The sequence below is a fragment of the Mixophyes fleayi genome, chromosome 1, assembly GCF_038048845.1.
Source record: "Mixophyes fleayi isolate aMixFle1 chromosome 1, aMixFle1.hap1, whole genome shotgun sequence".
Classification (NCBI taxonomy): Eukaryota; Metazoa; Chordata; class Amphibia; order Anura; family Limnodynastidae; genus Mixophyes; species Mixophyes fleayi.
Window position 1 is genome coordinate 218146039 of NC_134402.1, and position 15756 is coordinate 218161794.

Consider the following 15756-nt stretch of genomic DNA (forward strand, 5'->3'; position numbering starts at 1 on the left):
CTGCAAAAACCTTAATTCATGCACTTATCTCCCGCAGTGACAATTGCAATTCCCTCCTTACTGGTCTTCCCCGAAACAGACTCAAACCCCTACAATCTATTTTTCACGCTGCAGCAAGACTGATTTTCCTTGCAAATCGTTATTCCTCTGCTGAATCACTCTGTATGTCTCTACACTGGCTGCCTGTTTTCTACCGAATCCAATATAAAATACTTTTACTAACCTACAAGGCCATCAGCAAAGCTGCATCAATATACATCTCCTCTCTTGTCTCAAAATATCTCCCAACTCGGCAACTCCATTCTGCACAAGATCTGCGTCTCTCATTCACCCTCATTACATCCTCCCATTCCCGGTTACAGGACTTTTTTCGGGCTGCACCCACTTTTTGTTTTTATTTTCTCAACATTACACTTTCCTTTTTTAATATTTCTCTAGAATTGTTTTTAATATTTACTAATAAAGATTTAATATTTTAATATTGAATTATCTTCTCCATGTTAAAACAGTACACAACTTCTGCATTCCTTCTTGTTGCTTCCTTAAAGTCAATAGGTCAAAGAGCATGGTCCCAGGTCCAGAATTCGAGGCAACAGGGTCCTCAGGCCCAGAGATTAGGGCAGCAGGGTCCTGAAGCCAATAGGCCAGCGAAACAGGGTATTCAGACCCAGAGGCCAAGACACCAGGGTTCTCAGTATTTAGGCCATAGCAGCAAGTTCCTCAGGCCCGGAGGCCAGGGCAGCAGGTTCCTCAGGCTCTGAGGCCAGGGCAGCAGGTTCCTCAGGCTCGGAGGCCAGGGCAGCAGGTTCCTCAGGCCTGGAGGACAGGGCAGCAGGTTCCTCAGGCCCGGAGGACAGGGCAGCAGGTTCCTCAGGCCCGGAGGACAGGGCAGCAGGTTCCTCAGGCCCGGAGGACAGGGCAGCAGGTTCCTCAGGCCCGGAGGACAGGGCAGCAGGTTCCTCAGGCCCGGAGGACAGGGCAGCAGGTTCCTCAGGCCCCGAGGACAGGGCAGCAGGTTCCTCAAACCAATAGGCCAGCAAAACAGGATTTTCAAGTCAATAGGTCAGAACAGCATGGTCTCAGGTCCAAAATACGAGGCAGCAGAGTCCTCAGGCCCAGATGCCAGGGCAGTAGGGTCCTCAGGCCTTAAGGCCAGAGAAGCAGGTTCTTCAGGCCTGGAGGACAGGGCAGCAGGGTCCTCAGGCTGCTCTGACATTTTCCAACATCTCCCAACATTCCTGGATCCATGCAAGAGTCCAGTGCTATGTTGTGACAGCTGCAATAACAGGTAGGTGAGAATAACACCATTTTAATACATAATGGAGGAATTCAATTAGCTGTCAAGTGTCTCCAGAATGTCCGCAAGACACTTTACGGAGGAGATTTGACAGAAATCTCCTCCCATTTTTCCTCATAGGAAAATGAGCAGAGATTTCTACCATAATTGCAGCCAATGTGCGCTGCACGATGTCTGCATGTCACATCACCGGCAATTGAATCTCCAATATGTCATGTCTAAAGAAGTGCAGCCACACACATGTTGACCACACCCCCAACATTATGTGGGCACGCCCCTTTGGTGGTGCCGCCATTTAGCAGCAGCATACAGCACCCTTGCTGCTCACCTGCACAGGGGGCAAAAATTTGCTGTACCAGGGCCCTAAATTCCACTTGGCGGCCCTCTCTCTGTTGTGAAAACTTCCACCTCAGATACAGCTTTGTATTGCTCTGGAGGGCTTAACACCAATCTTCATCATCATCAGCAGCAGCTATTTATATAGCACCACTAATTCCGCAGCACTGTACAAAAAACTCACTCACATCAGTCCCTGCCCCAATCTTTACATATACTTCCACGAGACCGCTATAAGAGGATATGCTCCAATTGCATTTCCAGCAGTGAATTCAAACAGATAGAGTTTACTTAAATGATAACTTCCCTCATTTTTAATCAACATCCCCATTCCGCCCCTCTGCTCCAACTATTTAGTCTGGGGAAGACATTGGTGGGAGCAGACGTATGTTTTCTACACAAGGTGTTTAGAAAATACAGTTAAACACGACAGTTGAACAAACATTCAACAACAATTTAAGACCTCTTGAAATACTCTACATCTGCTGTATCTTTACTCTGCTACTTCTGATTGCACAAGACATCACAACTAGGTAATTTTTTTAATTCCTGCATTTGTTGCTATTTGCCTTCTAAATACCAATATTTGCCAAATTATTTTTCTTGCTTTCCTTTCATGGCATTATCTTTAGAACTTTATTCTCCTTCACCCTTTCTGCAACACCTCTGTCCACATTGCCCCTCCATTACTTCACTCACCTCTAGTGAACAGTCATGAACTGTTGTCCTATTTAAACTCAATAGTTATAACAGCCTCAGACTGTTGCGAGAAACTAAAAGGACACACATCTTACAATCATCTTTCCTATCTTTCTATCTCCCTGCTATTAGCTGGTGACATATCACCCAGTCCAGGTCCCCCTCACTTCTCCCACACACATATATCTGAACGCTACCGAAATCCAGCAAACCTCAAACACATCACCTGTCTCCCATCTCTTTCAAAGTCCTTTAAATGTGCCCTTTGGAATGCACGCGCTGTTTGTAACAAACTTACCTCTATACATGATCTCTTCCTCTCAAACAACCTCAACCTTCTGGCAATAACAGAAACATGGCTCACGCAATCCGATACTGCCTTACCTACAGCCCTTTCACATGGTGGCCTCCATTTCACCCACACCCCCAGATCTGGAGGCAAACAAGGAGGTGGGGTTGGACTACTTCTATCCCTACAGTGCACATTCACAGTTCTACCAAATGTCCCATCACTCACGTTCACATCTTTGAAGTACTGTTAGGATTTTTAACCCATTCTCTATGCGATTCGTTGTGATCTATCACACCCCTGGACCCCACCAACAATTTCTTGAACATTTCTCTCCTCATTTCTTTTCTTCTGACATCCACACAATCATCATGGGCGATTTCAACATTCCTATTGCTAATCCACTTTCCAATACTGCTTCAAAACTGCTCTCTCTGACCTCCCCCAGTGGGTTGAATCTGCTACTCATCAGGATGTCCACTGTCTTGATCTTGTTTTCTCTAGACTATGCTCAGTTTCTAATTTCCATAACCCCTTTCAGATCACCACCTTATTAGCTACTCGCTCACTCCCAGTTCTTTAAACTCCCTGCTGTCAACCTCTTCCAAACCTCCTCATACCTGCAGGGATATTAACTCTATTGATTTTCAACAGTTTTCCACCTCTCTCCACCACCTTCTCTCCCCAATTTCTACATTCTCCTCCCCTTATATGGCAGCTACTCATTTTCACCATACCCTAGCAACTGCCTTTGATCAAGTGCCTCCAGTGACACTTCATACTCTCCGTAGACTTTGTTGTCAACCGTGGCCCACTAAAGTCACAAGAAATCCACAAAAACGTTCTCGTAAAGCTGAACGTCACTGGTGTAAATCTTGTACCTCTAATGATTTCAGCGCATATACTGCTATCTACCACTCCTATCGAAATGCTCTGGACACTGCTAAACAAGCATACTTCCAATCTCTCATCTATGCTCTGACTTCTAACCCCAAACGCCTTTTTAACACATTTAAATCTCTTCTTAATCCTCCAAGACCCCCCCAAAGCCTCCGACTAAAATCAATGCCCTATTTCAAGGACAAGATTGATAAGATCAGACTTGAAATGGTATCATCTCCCTCGACTAGCAATCAGCTCAATTCCTTTCCAGCATCCTCTGACACCCTCTTCATTTGATCCCACAAATGAAGAGGAAGTTTCTATTCTCTTCTTATCTTCCTACTCTACCTCTTGTTTTCTTGATCCCATACCCTCAGAAACTGGTAGGCCCTTGTCTCACATGCTCATTCCACTTCTAACTAAAATCTGTAATCTCTCTCTCTATTGGTATCTTTCCATCACTATTTAAGCATGCAGTGATTACTCCTATTCTAAAAAAAACTAAAATTCTGACCCAATCTATCTCTCAAATTATCACCCATCTCTCAGCTCCCATGCCCCTCCAAAATTCTTGAGAGAATTGCCTACACTCGCTTCACACGTTTCTTTTCTGCATACAACCTATTGGCTAATCTTCAATCAGGCTTTCGCTCTTAACACTCCGCAGAGACTGCACTGACCAAGGTTGTCAATGATCTGATCACAGCTAAAACTAAAGGTGATTACTCTCTTCTAATTCGCCTGGATCTCTGCTGCATTCGACACTGTTGACCACTCTCCTCATACAGATGCTACAATCCTTAGGTCTTCAAGAAAATGTCCTATCCTGGTTCTCATCCTACCTATCTAATCGCTCTTTCAGAGTTAATTTCTCTGGAAAAACCTCCACTCCGTTTCCTTTATCAGTTGGAGTACCACAAGGCTCAGTCCTAGGTCCTCTGCTATTCTCTATCTACACCACTTCCCTTGGAAAACTAATAAACTCCTTTGGTTTTCAGTATCATCTCTATGTGGATGATACACAAATTTATCTATCCTCTCCTGATCTCTCACCATCTGTGTTGTCTCGCATTACTGACTGTCTTTCTGCCATTTCATTTTGGATGTCCTCTAGCCAACTCAGTTTTTCAAAAACAGAATTCATAATATTCCCACCCAACAATAGAGGCTTCCTGTCTGACATTTCTATTTCTGTTGGCAACATGACCATAAATCCCACCCCGCAAGCTAGCTGCCTAGGTGTAATCCTTGACTCGCAACTATCCTTTGTTTCCCACATCAATTCTATATTTACATCATGCTTCATACATCTAAAAAACATTTTCAGAATATGTACATATCTCACACATGACACTGCAAACACTTTAATTCATGCACTCATCATCTTGTAATTCCCTCCTTACTGGTCTTCCCAAAATCAGACTCGAGCCCCTACAATCTATTTTGCACGTAGCGGCTATATTGATTTTCCTTGCAAATCGTTTTTTGACTGCTGAGTCACTCTGTCAGTCTCTACATTGGTTGACTGTTTCTCAAAGAATCCAATATAAAATTCTTCTACTAAAATACAAGGCCATCAACAAAATTGCACCGACAAACATCTCACTTGTCTCAAAATATCTCCCAACTAGACACCTGCGTTCTGCACAAGATCTGCGTCTCTCTTCCACTGTCATTACTTCCTCCCATTCTTGGTTTCAGGACTTTATGGAATTCACTCCCTCGCACCACAAGACTTTTCTCTAGTCTTCAAACCTTCAAGCGTTCTCTGAAAACCCACCTATTCAGACAACCTTATAATATACCTCTACCACCCTATTAATCTCCCTAGGTTACCCTATTACCACTCTCTATACAGCTAACAAAAGACAACAACCATCTGACCAACATAGTTGTGTGACTAAGCATACAGCCTATTAAATACTTTGTAACCTTTGCATTCTAGCTGGACAAATATTCAATATGATATAGCACTTACTTTTGTGTATCAAACCATTGTCCCATAGATTGTAAGTTTGCGAGCAAGGCCCTCTTACCTCTCTGTCTGTCTGCATTACCCAGTATTGTTTTATTACTGTCTGTTCCCAGTTGTAAAGTGCTACAAAATCTGTTGGCACTATATAAATAAATGTTGATGATGATGATTCTGCAAGTTGTTAGGTAAAAATTACTTTTTTATGTAGTTAACCTAGTGAAGTGAAGCTCGACTAACTGTTGCTGCGGTAGTATCACATAGCCCTAAACACTGGCTATCACAGTTAGGTCCTTAACTAGTTACTGGCCACTCTTCGGCACAAGTCTCCCACCCACAACACAAGATCGCTATTCATGCCTCCACCCCAGCACTACTCTAGCTGATTCCTTAGACCCAGGTTCTCCACCTGGTCTGTGCTGTATGTGTGTGTGTTCCTGCAGATTTAACACGCTCTGCACCTATAGGCTGTGGTTTCTCAAGGAAACCACCACTCTTTCCTCTAGTAGAAGGTGGCAAAGTATCCCAATTGCCACTATATATCAGCCCTTGATAAAGGTGCCATAGGAGCACCGAAACGGCCGTTGGGTATTATATGACATACACTATCATGAGCTCTGTTCCATGAACACAAACACAAGATGAGTATATTGTGAAACCATTATGCTGTTTATCTGTCTTTTTTTTTTAACTGCAATTTGTCTTAAATCCTTGAGTGCCATCTCACCTGGAAAATTATATATATATATATATATATATATATATATATATATATATATATATATATATATATATATATATATATATTGAAGCATCTGTAATCCATGATAAAGAGCTGAACTTCCAATTAGCAGTTGCTTATAAGACTGCAGATAATATCCATTTGGTTTCTACTCCTAGAAACGAACAAAAGAACGAGAATTGGCAGCTGTGATAACAGGTGAATTAGCTTGTCTTGTGGTAACCCGTATCTAGTCATAGCGGGCTTATTAATAGATCCGAACCCGCCCGAACTTCACATATCCGAGTACTGAGCCGAGCAGGCTAGGCACTCTTGCGCCAATTCAGATTCGAAATCGAGGCAAAACGTTGTCAGATTTCGGAGCTCGCGATATTTGAAATCCATAAATACCCGCCTCCACAGCAATCCATCGCCATTTGACAGAGGGAGAGAGCAGGGTTAGGTCGCAGGCAACATTAGAGCAGGGAACATTAGAGCAGGGACAGAGCAAGTATTCTTGCAATTCTTCTAGCAATTGTTATAGCAGTAAGAGAGGAGGATAGAAGCATTTTTGCAAACATTACCAACTGTTTGGGGTGTCATATTCCCTCCTACAGAAACTATTTTCTGGCTGCAGAAAGTCCTATTAGCAGCACTATCTATTTAATATTTTACACTACACATTTTACACTACAAGTGTTTTGGGGTGTCCCATATTCCCCAGTGTGAAACCACAATTTTTCTAGTGTTGAAAGTCTTATCTAGCAGTACTATCTATTTAATATTTTGCACTACAAGTGCTTTGGGCTTATTTAAATGGATTCAAAGCAGTCCACATATGAGCAGGATAAGCAAGCAGGTGCTGGCACCAGTCCTGATGGTAGTGTTGAAGTGAAAAAGAAGTGTAACTGAGGAAAAGTTAAGTGCCGATAAAAAAATATTGCCAACATGCCATTTTACACACGCAGTGGCAAAGAAAGAATGAGGCCTTCGCCTTTCTCTATTAGTGGCAGATCAAAAAATGTTACTGAGCATTCCTCTTGTACGGTCACTCGTGACCAAGCAAGACCAAGTAATTTGCAGTCCAAAAGAGGTGCACAACTACTGTTACGCGTGAAAGCAGAGCTGCAAGAAAACAGTAAGGCAGTAGAGAAAAATATATGCTCAAAATCAGAAATGACACCAATCCCTGTGGAGAGTCCATCCAACAGTGGTATGTGTAATCATGAGCTTTCTGATAGTGTACCCATAAAGAAGGGCCTTTTCAGCAGTTCTGCTGATGTGTGCCTGAACAGTCCGTGTGTAGCCGGTGATACACTAATTGAGGATGCCACTTTGGAATTAGAAGAGGATGAGGGGGAGATTTGTGTAGGCGATGAGGGCGCTAACGAGGATGTTGATGAGGATGAGGTTGTTTGTGTAAGTTCTGCACCAGTGGCAGCAGTTCTGGCACGTGACAAGAAAAAGGCCATTGTCATGTCTGGGCATAAAACAAAAAAATCCACTTATGTGTGGAATTATTTCTACCCAAATCCAGACAACAGTTGTATAGCCTTTTGTAGTGTATGTCAAGCCACAGTCAGTCGAGGGAGGGACCTTAACCATCTTGGAACCTCGTCTATGTTACGCCATTTGACGAAAGTTCATGGCAAAGTGTTGGGAAAAGCTGAAAGCTCTTCCAAAAAAATTACAAGCACTCCATCATCAGATAGGACCCTTCGGTCACCGACATCCCGACGGCTACAAAACACACCCACAAAACCATTCTCATCAATATCCTCAGTAGCGCTCGGAGTTAGCCCTGCATCCCACTTAGTAAGGCTGGATGACTCCTGCCCTATATTGAATTCCTCTGAAGAAAGTGTTAGTCCCACTGCTGCTGTTGCTGCTGCTGGGGGTGAATCGTCATCCCAGAAGGCAGCCAAGATAAAGAGTAGTCCTACATTACAACAATTAACTGTGAAACAATCATTTGCTAGGGGAAGCAAATATGACAGCACTCACCCAGTCACCAAGCGACTCACAGACGCCATGGATACCATGTTAGTGTTAGATCTGCGTCCAATATCCACAATAAAAGCAGCTGGTTTTTCACAGTTAATTGAGGTTTTGTGTCCGCGTTACAAAATTCCATCGCAACACCATTTTTCCCGTAAAGCTATTCCACAACTACATACGAAAAAGTGTGTAGAGATTGCGCTGAAAAATGCCCACTGTCCAATTAACCACAGATATGTGGACAAGTGGAAGTGGGCAAACCAAAGACTATATGACTGTGACAGGCCACTGGGTTGGTCATTTGACTTCACCAGCAGGAACAGCAGCAGCATGTACACCACTACGTAACATTTGTCACAGGCAGGCCACTCTTTGTATCGCTGGCTTCACTAACAGGCATACAGCTGACAATTTGTTACGCAAACTAAGAGATGTGATTGATACATGGCTTATACCACTTGAACTCTCCCCAGGCTATGTCATTTCTGATAACGCCAACAATATAGTGCATTACAGCTGGGTGAATTCCATCACATTCCCTGTTTTGCTCGCACCATCAACTTGGTGGTGCAGAGCTTCCTAAGAAATAATCGTGAGGTGCAGGAGATGATTTCGGTGGCCCATACAATTTCAGGCCATTTCAGGCATTCTGCCACAGCATGTAGGAGTTTACAGCAGTTCCAAGAACAGTTTAACTTGCCCTGCCACCAACTTAAGCAAGAGGTGTTAACTAGGTGGAATTCCACCCTGTACATGCTTCAGAGGATGGAGGAACAGCGCAAAGCCATCCAAGCGTATTGCACAAGCCATGACATTGGGAAAGGAGGGGGGGATGTATTTCACTCTTGCACAGTGGGGAATCCTTTCAGTGCTGTGCAAGGTGCTGAAACCATTTGAAGTTGTGACGTGTGAAGTGAGTGCAGACTCTGATAGCTTGAGCCAAGTCATTCCTTTAATTAGACTATTGGAAAAGCAGCTTGAGAAAATGAAGGAGGAGATGAAAGAAAGCAATTCCGCAAAGTATGTTGGCCTTGTAGATCAAGTACTTAAATCACTTCACAATGATCCTCGAGTTATTAAAATCTTGAACTCGGATCACTGCGTTTTGGCCACTGTGCTTGATCCAAGGTTTAAGACCTACATTGAGTCTTTGCTTCAAAATGAGCGAGATGTGAACTTTAGCATGGAGCTATTGCTCAGCAAGTTGTCCGCTGAACTGGGCCTTGGCTTGACGACGTGTCCTCCTTCAGTTTCTCAAGCAGCTGCTGCTCGTAAAAAAATACATTTTGAAACGCTAAGCAGGGAAGACGCAGGGGGCAGACCAGAACAGTTTAACATCTGGGCTGGTTTGAAAGATTTTTCAAAAAAATTTGTGACCTTGCCCATAACTCCATCGAATCCAAGTATTAATATGGAAAGGATGGTGGAGGATTATTTTCAAGAGGTAATTGATATGGAAATGTCAGACAGTCCCTTTCCTTACTGGGAAGAAAAGCAGGCCATTTGGAAACCCATGTACAAACTTGCTTTGCAATACCTAAGCTGCCCATCCTCCAGTGTGTACTCAGAACGAGTGTTCAGCACAGCCGGGAACCTAGTCAGTGATCGCCGTAGGCGGTTACTTCCCAAAAATGTGGAGAAAATGATGTTCATAAAAATGAACTACATCTTCCACGAAGAAGGCCTTCACCATCAAAGACATCCAAGCACTGACAATTCTCTAATGGCGGATTCAAGCGGCGATGAATTGATAGTCTGTGATGATGACGTACACACTGATGAGGGTGAGGATGAAGCTGAAGATGATGACGATAACATCTTTTTAAAACTTTCTATATAAGTGTAGGGTGCAATCTACCGCCAAACAGGAAAGGGACTTGGGGCATTTCTATATCACGTACAGTCTTGAAAGGCTGCTCTTTTGCAATTTCACGGTAAGAGCAGGGTGTCATACACAGACAGACACCAAACTGCCTTTGTCCATTTCTATTTATATATAAAATATATGTGGAGGACTGAACTCAACTTTGCCCCCTGCCCTCTCTCAAGTAGAAGATGCCCTGTGCTAATGTACTACTTGCAGATATCTAGCAATGCAGCTACACCGGATTCTGAAATTTGTGATGTGCTATTAAATCAGAAAGTGTTACATTTTAGGCATTGTGCAAGCAATTTCTGAAGTGACTAGATAAGCAGTACATCACATCCATCAATATATCACATCCACAAAGCACCTAGAGTTAGTAAACAAATTAAAATAAACTTTAGAAATAGTGTTTGTTAGCCATAATTGTAATATGGGCCCTAATTTTGCCAACATTAAAATTGTATCTAAACTATGCCATGCAATTCATCTTTCAATAAGAAAATGTGCGAGAAAAAACAGTAATCCTCTGACGTGCTTTCACCCTTATTGGTTATCACTGCCTTCAAGTTTATTCTCTCAAAAAAAAAGGTGTTGGATATCCCAAACTAAACCAGCCTAGTGCGTAATTACACTTGTGTGTGTTTTATATAAGCCTGTCCAGAGTGGAAGAGGTTAACACCCTGAAGATATATGGTTTGTGTTTTCACTTACACCAGATTCTGACATTTTAATAATAGAAGAAAAAAAAAAACAATGAGAAGCTGAGGTTTTTCCAATGGCAGATCTTATAAATAACTACACGCACTCCAGGCGTTTGTGGCCTGCTCTTTCCACTTGAGTAATTGTGAATGATCAGACTTTCCAGACAAGGATTTCCACTGTTGGCTCGAAACAATGATTTATAGGGAAATAACAGCACAAGTAAACAGACTCACAATAGGAGAACGAATATGTCCTGCCATGGAGGAAGAAAGAGTTACAGCATCTCTTCCAATTTGGCCTATATTCCCTCACTAAGTAAATTATTTCATAAACATATTTTTAAATCTCGTTAGGTATTGTGTGCACATACATTACATATTGCTCTATGTTCTAACATTTGGTTACATACTAATATTTAGTTATTATATATAATGCAGCTGTGCTTAATATATAATATTGGCGGACAAAGGAGGGGAGTGAGTGGAACACACGATGCATGCCAATCAGCCATGAACCATTTGTGCGGAGCCCACCTCTGCCCAGGCACTTCTTTTTGGTCTCAAAATGACCAGAGGCTGCAAATATGGAGGAAGAGTGGTATTATGTGGCTCTTTCCTCAAAGTGACCATCAGTAATCCAGTACATATTATAAGGTCCCCATTTCTGAGTGGATTAAAGTTGCATAAATAACATATGGGAAATATGAGTGCTGCTCTTTTTGTTAAGCACATAAAGAGCAGCAATAAAGCATACCAAAAAAATAAAAAATTACAGGTCATATTTGTCACACTTATTGGGTTGTCATTTTAAACATGCTGCCTTCCGAGACGCTCCTTTTCTGTTGAGCTCCTCTGGAGAAAGTCCGGCTCCGACACAGACTATACCCATTTCAAATTCATCCTGTCATCTTAATACGCTGCCCTTTTCTCCCCTTAGTCCATAAACCGCCATTGCCTTATTTCCACCATCACCTCGCCTCTCTACCCCCCCTTCACCCACCCTCACCGCCCACAACATAGCTTTTACTTCAAAGTGAAAATTTATTCCATTTATCATGATATCTTCTTCTTACAGTTCTCCCTTCACTCACCCCATCCCATTTTAAAGCCCCCTGCCACTCTGTCCACTTGCCCTCCTGTTACAAACTACGAGATTCCCTCTTTCCTTCCTTCCTCAACCTGTTCTCTCCACTCTGCTCCTCCACACTCCCACCTTCAGGACTTCGCACGCACTGCTCCCCACATTTGCCCGTCTAATCAGACTTTCTCCCACCCTGGATCTTTTTTCTTGCATTACTTCAAACAAAAATGTTAAGTAATGTGATAGTACTATGAATTAAGTACTTGCAGCTCGAGGGTCAATTTGCAAGCAGCCAATCAGAAGTGGCAAGATTATGTAAAAGGCGTATCTGCAAATGCATCCTCGCCCTTACTGTACACAGATATTATGTTTGCCTACCCATGTACTGCCTCTCCAGGTGTAAGGATATGCCAGTCAACAATGCACATGCTTACATAAGGAGCAATGCCTGTGCAGTATGGAAACGCTTATTCTACGCTCAAAGGTTTATCAAATTTTAATCTTCATACCACAGCTTAAATTAATGAATTGCAGTCTCTGTGATCTAAATGGAAGTAACGCCCAGTCACGTACAGTACAAAAAAAAATTAAACATTAGTGGAGAGCATGTCAATGACAATTACCATTGCTCAGAACACAGATGTTGCTGCACTGTGCGATCAAAACAATAAAAGCATAAAGAAATGGCAAGCATGTCCTCATCCCAAATTATCAACCACCCCTGGCTCCTGGGCATGTGGTCTCCCTGCTATAGTGAAAATCAGACCCGCAAAAAACATTAAGCCCTTTGCAGACACTACCAATCCTGCAATGAAAAGAAAATTAACAAGATTAGGACCCCTGTGGTGCAAATATAAAATTACATTTTACAGATCCCAGTATAAAACATTGCAGCAAATTGGTGAAAGCCGGCATTCCCCAGGACTTCATTTCAATACCAGCCAATCACAAGTGTTTCCCATACTGGTAACTTGTGATTGGATAGTAATGAAGAGAAGTCCCAAGGAATCCCAGCTTTCATCATTTTGCTTCGGTAGCTCAGTAGTTATTAACAGTGGTAGTTAGTGAGCGAATGGGTAATTTTTTTATGGGGATGACCAGTTGAGTAAGTTGTTACAGGTTTTCGTGCATTCTCATGGCATTATTAGGTCAGTGAATAATTATGTAGGAAAGTAATTTACTTTTTCCAATATGCTTCTTTATTAAATATTGTCTGCATTCCTGGAAATACATGACTAGAGTATACAGATCCTCCAACTGATCACGGTTATAGTTTTTACATATGGGACCTGAGTCATTAAGGAAAGCAAAGCAAAGAAAAAAAAAAAGGAGTAACTTTGCACCTGGGCAAAACCATGTTGCATTGGAGGGGGAGTTAAATTTAAAATGTGGGGACAGATTTATAGTTGGGGTACAGCATGCCCTGATCAACTTTAAATTTCAGTGTAAAGATAAAGCTATCAAGTATTTGTGTGCTACATGAAGAAACAGCCAGCATTTCCTTTACATGCAAAATAATAAACTAATTTGCACCCCTTGCATTGTAAAATGGTTTGTCCAGGAGCAAATGTATACCTTTTTTGCCTTGCCCTCCTTAATGAAAAAGAAAAACACCAGCGCAAATAAACACCAGAATGGAAAAAACAAACCGGCAGTGAAAAGTTTAGAACATAAGGCCAATGTTTTTTCGTAAATATTGCTATCTTCAGCATTATGAAACTGTTACAGTTCATGTATTTTGATGTATAAAATGATTTTTTTAGGTAACCTTTGACACAGTAAAAACACTTTGCTAATAATCTATTACATTTACCATTGTACTGCTCTAATTTGTAGCCAAACGTCTAACATCGGATGTGCATATACAATTAGGGTTAGAAAGAAAGACAAATCTGGGCTTTACATAACTGATGGTAACCCTATGTATGATTGTGTATAACTTGCACCCCTTTTAAATCACCGCCCTCAATCACAGATTCCAGCCTGTATGGTTGATGGAACTTCCATGAGAAAGGTAGATGTCACACAGATAAGAATGCAGGTTAGTGGCAATGAATAGAACATAGTGATATTGCAGATTCTGTTTTTTATTGCGGTCATGCAAAGTTTTTTTTTATTGTGGTCGTTTTTGGGGGGGGGGGGGGGGGGTTTATCAGCACTGAAACATCTTTGTGGGTACCATCACAAATTTTACCCCCCAGCCAGGGGGTAAATTTATCAAGCTGCGGGTTTGAAAATGTGGAGATGTTGCCTATAGCAACCAATCAGATTCTATCTGTCATTTTGTAGAATATACACGTCGTACATAGAAGTGTGTAGGTCAGGCATCATTTTGGTAACTAGAATGCATGGTCTGGGACCCTCCCCCTAGGGTCTGTCATATTTTAGCCTGGGGGTCAAGCACACAGCACTAGAACATAGTGCATGAGCAGTGGCTTCTCTCTTAAGTTGATTTTAGGCACCATGAATATGATGGAATTTCAACTGTAAGTGAATTATGTGGCTGGCTATATCCCTGTGTAACGTATGGTGCTCCAGCTATTCTGGAACTACAAATTTCAGCTTGTCCTCTGGTGTGCATTGTAGTTCCAGAACACTGAAGAGCCAGAGGCACTGATAAAAGTGGAGTCATTTACCTTGCAGCTTGTATTTTGGTCTGTCCACTTTGCCTCTGTAGCTTCTCTGGATCAGTGCATGAGAAGCATCCACATGGGAAGCTTGCATTGATACACCAAGTATCTGACATTTTAAAGGTGTCCTACTATACTAAAAAAAAAAAAAGACATGTCACAAGAACTACATTCAAAAAAATTATTTGATTATGTGTTTTTATAGCAATGTAATTTTGATACAGCTTGTCTAACCTAGAGTTATCAAGATGGCCTGGGAGCTTGAGGTGAGGTCAGGGGGCTCCCATATGCACTATAAGAGACTGCGTCCCCTATGAAAACAGAGTGGCTGCATACTGCCTTTATATAGAAATAGATAGCATGTGGCCATTTCTGCACAGGAATGGAGGCTGTGTTTTGGTTGCCCGCAGCATGCTTAGTATGCGAATGACACCACCGCATAATTTCTATTTCTTGGCCTTCCCGGTGGTATTTTACCAATACTAAAACAAAACTCAGGTGGCTACTTGTTAAGGCCAGGTCCCACCACAAGGAACTCCTCATCCACCAAAGCCATGCCCCTGCTTTGTCATACTAATGTGTCCCTCTTGTTACATGGATTCTGATAACTTTAAAGCAGTGCTGTCATGAGCGGTCAGTAAATGCCTATAGGTGCCCAGATTAAAAGAGATCAAGAGATGGCAAATTGATTAACAAGAAAATGTGACAGAAAAATCAATTTTGGACAAGAGGTTTAGATCAATTATATTGCATTTCACATTTTACTTTGCATTTGCAAAAGGTCTTGAATTGTATGTGTACTGAGCAGGTCCTGGTAATCATGAGCTTTTTGCACCCTTCAATCGGCTTTTATTGGGAAAGTCCCCTCACTGCCATGATTAATTTCAAACATAAAAAGGCTAAATTGTGAGCTGGATTTTAGGGAAAAAATGGAAAACTTTAACAATGAAGGGGTGATTCTAAAGTACTAGGATGAACTTTGAAGTCAGGTTTTCTCTATTTCCACCATGCGCTTTTCCAGTCGGACCCACAAAAGGTAGACACAGATTCATTTTCTTGACACATTTCCAAAAACTAGGAGGTACCAGAGACAATTAGGTGCATTTGCATAAATAGAACTTTTGTAAGTTACTTTTATTGTTAACCTGTTCGGTCTTGATTTAAACAAATTCATGTGTCAGAATACAAGTCCCAAAAGCTTTATTGATCCTTTGTAGACCAGGCAAAGAGATAACCATGATAGCAACAATAACATGTGCAAGCTGCAGAAACCAGACTAACCA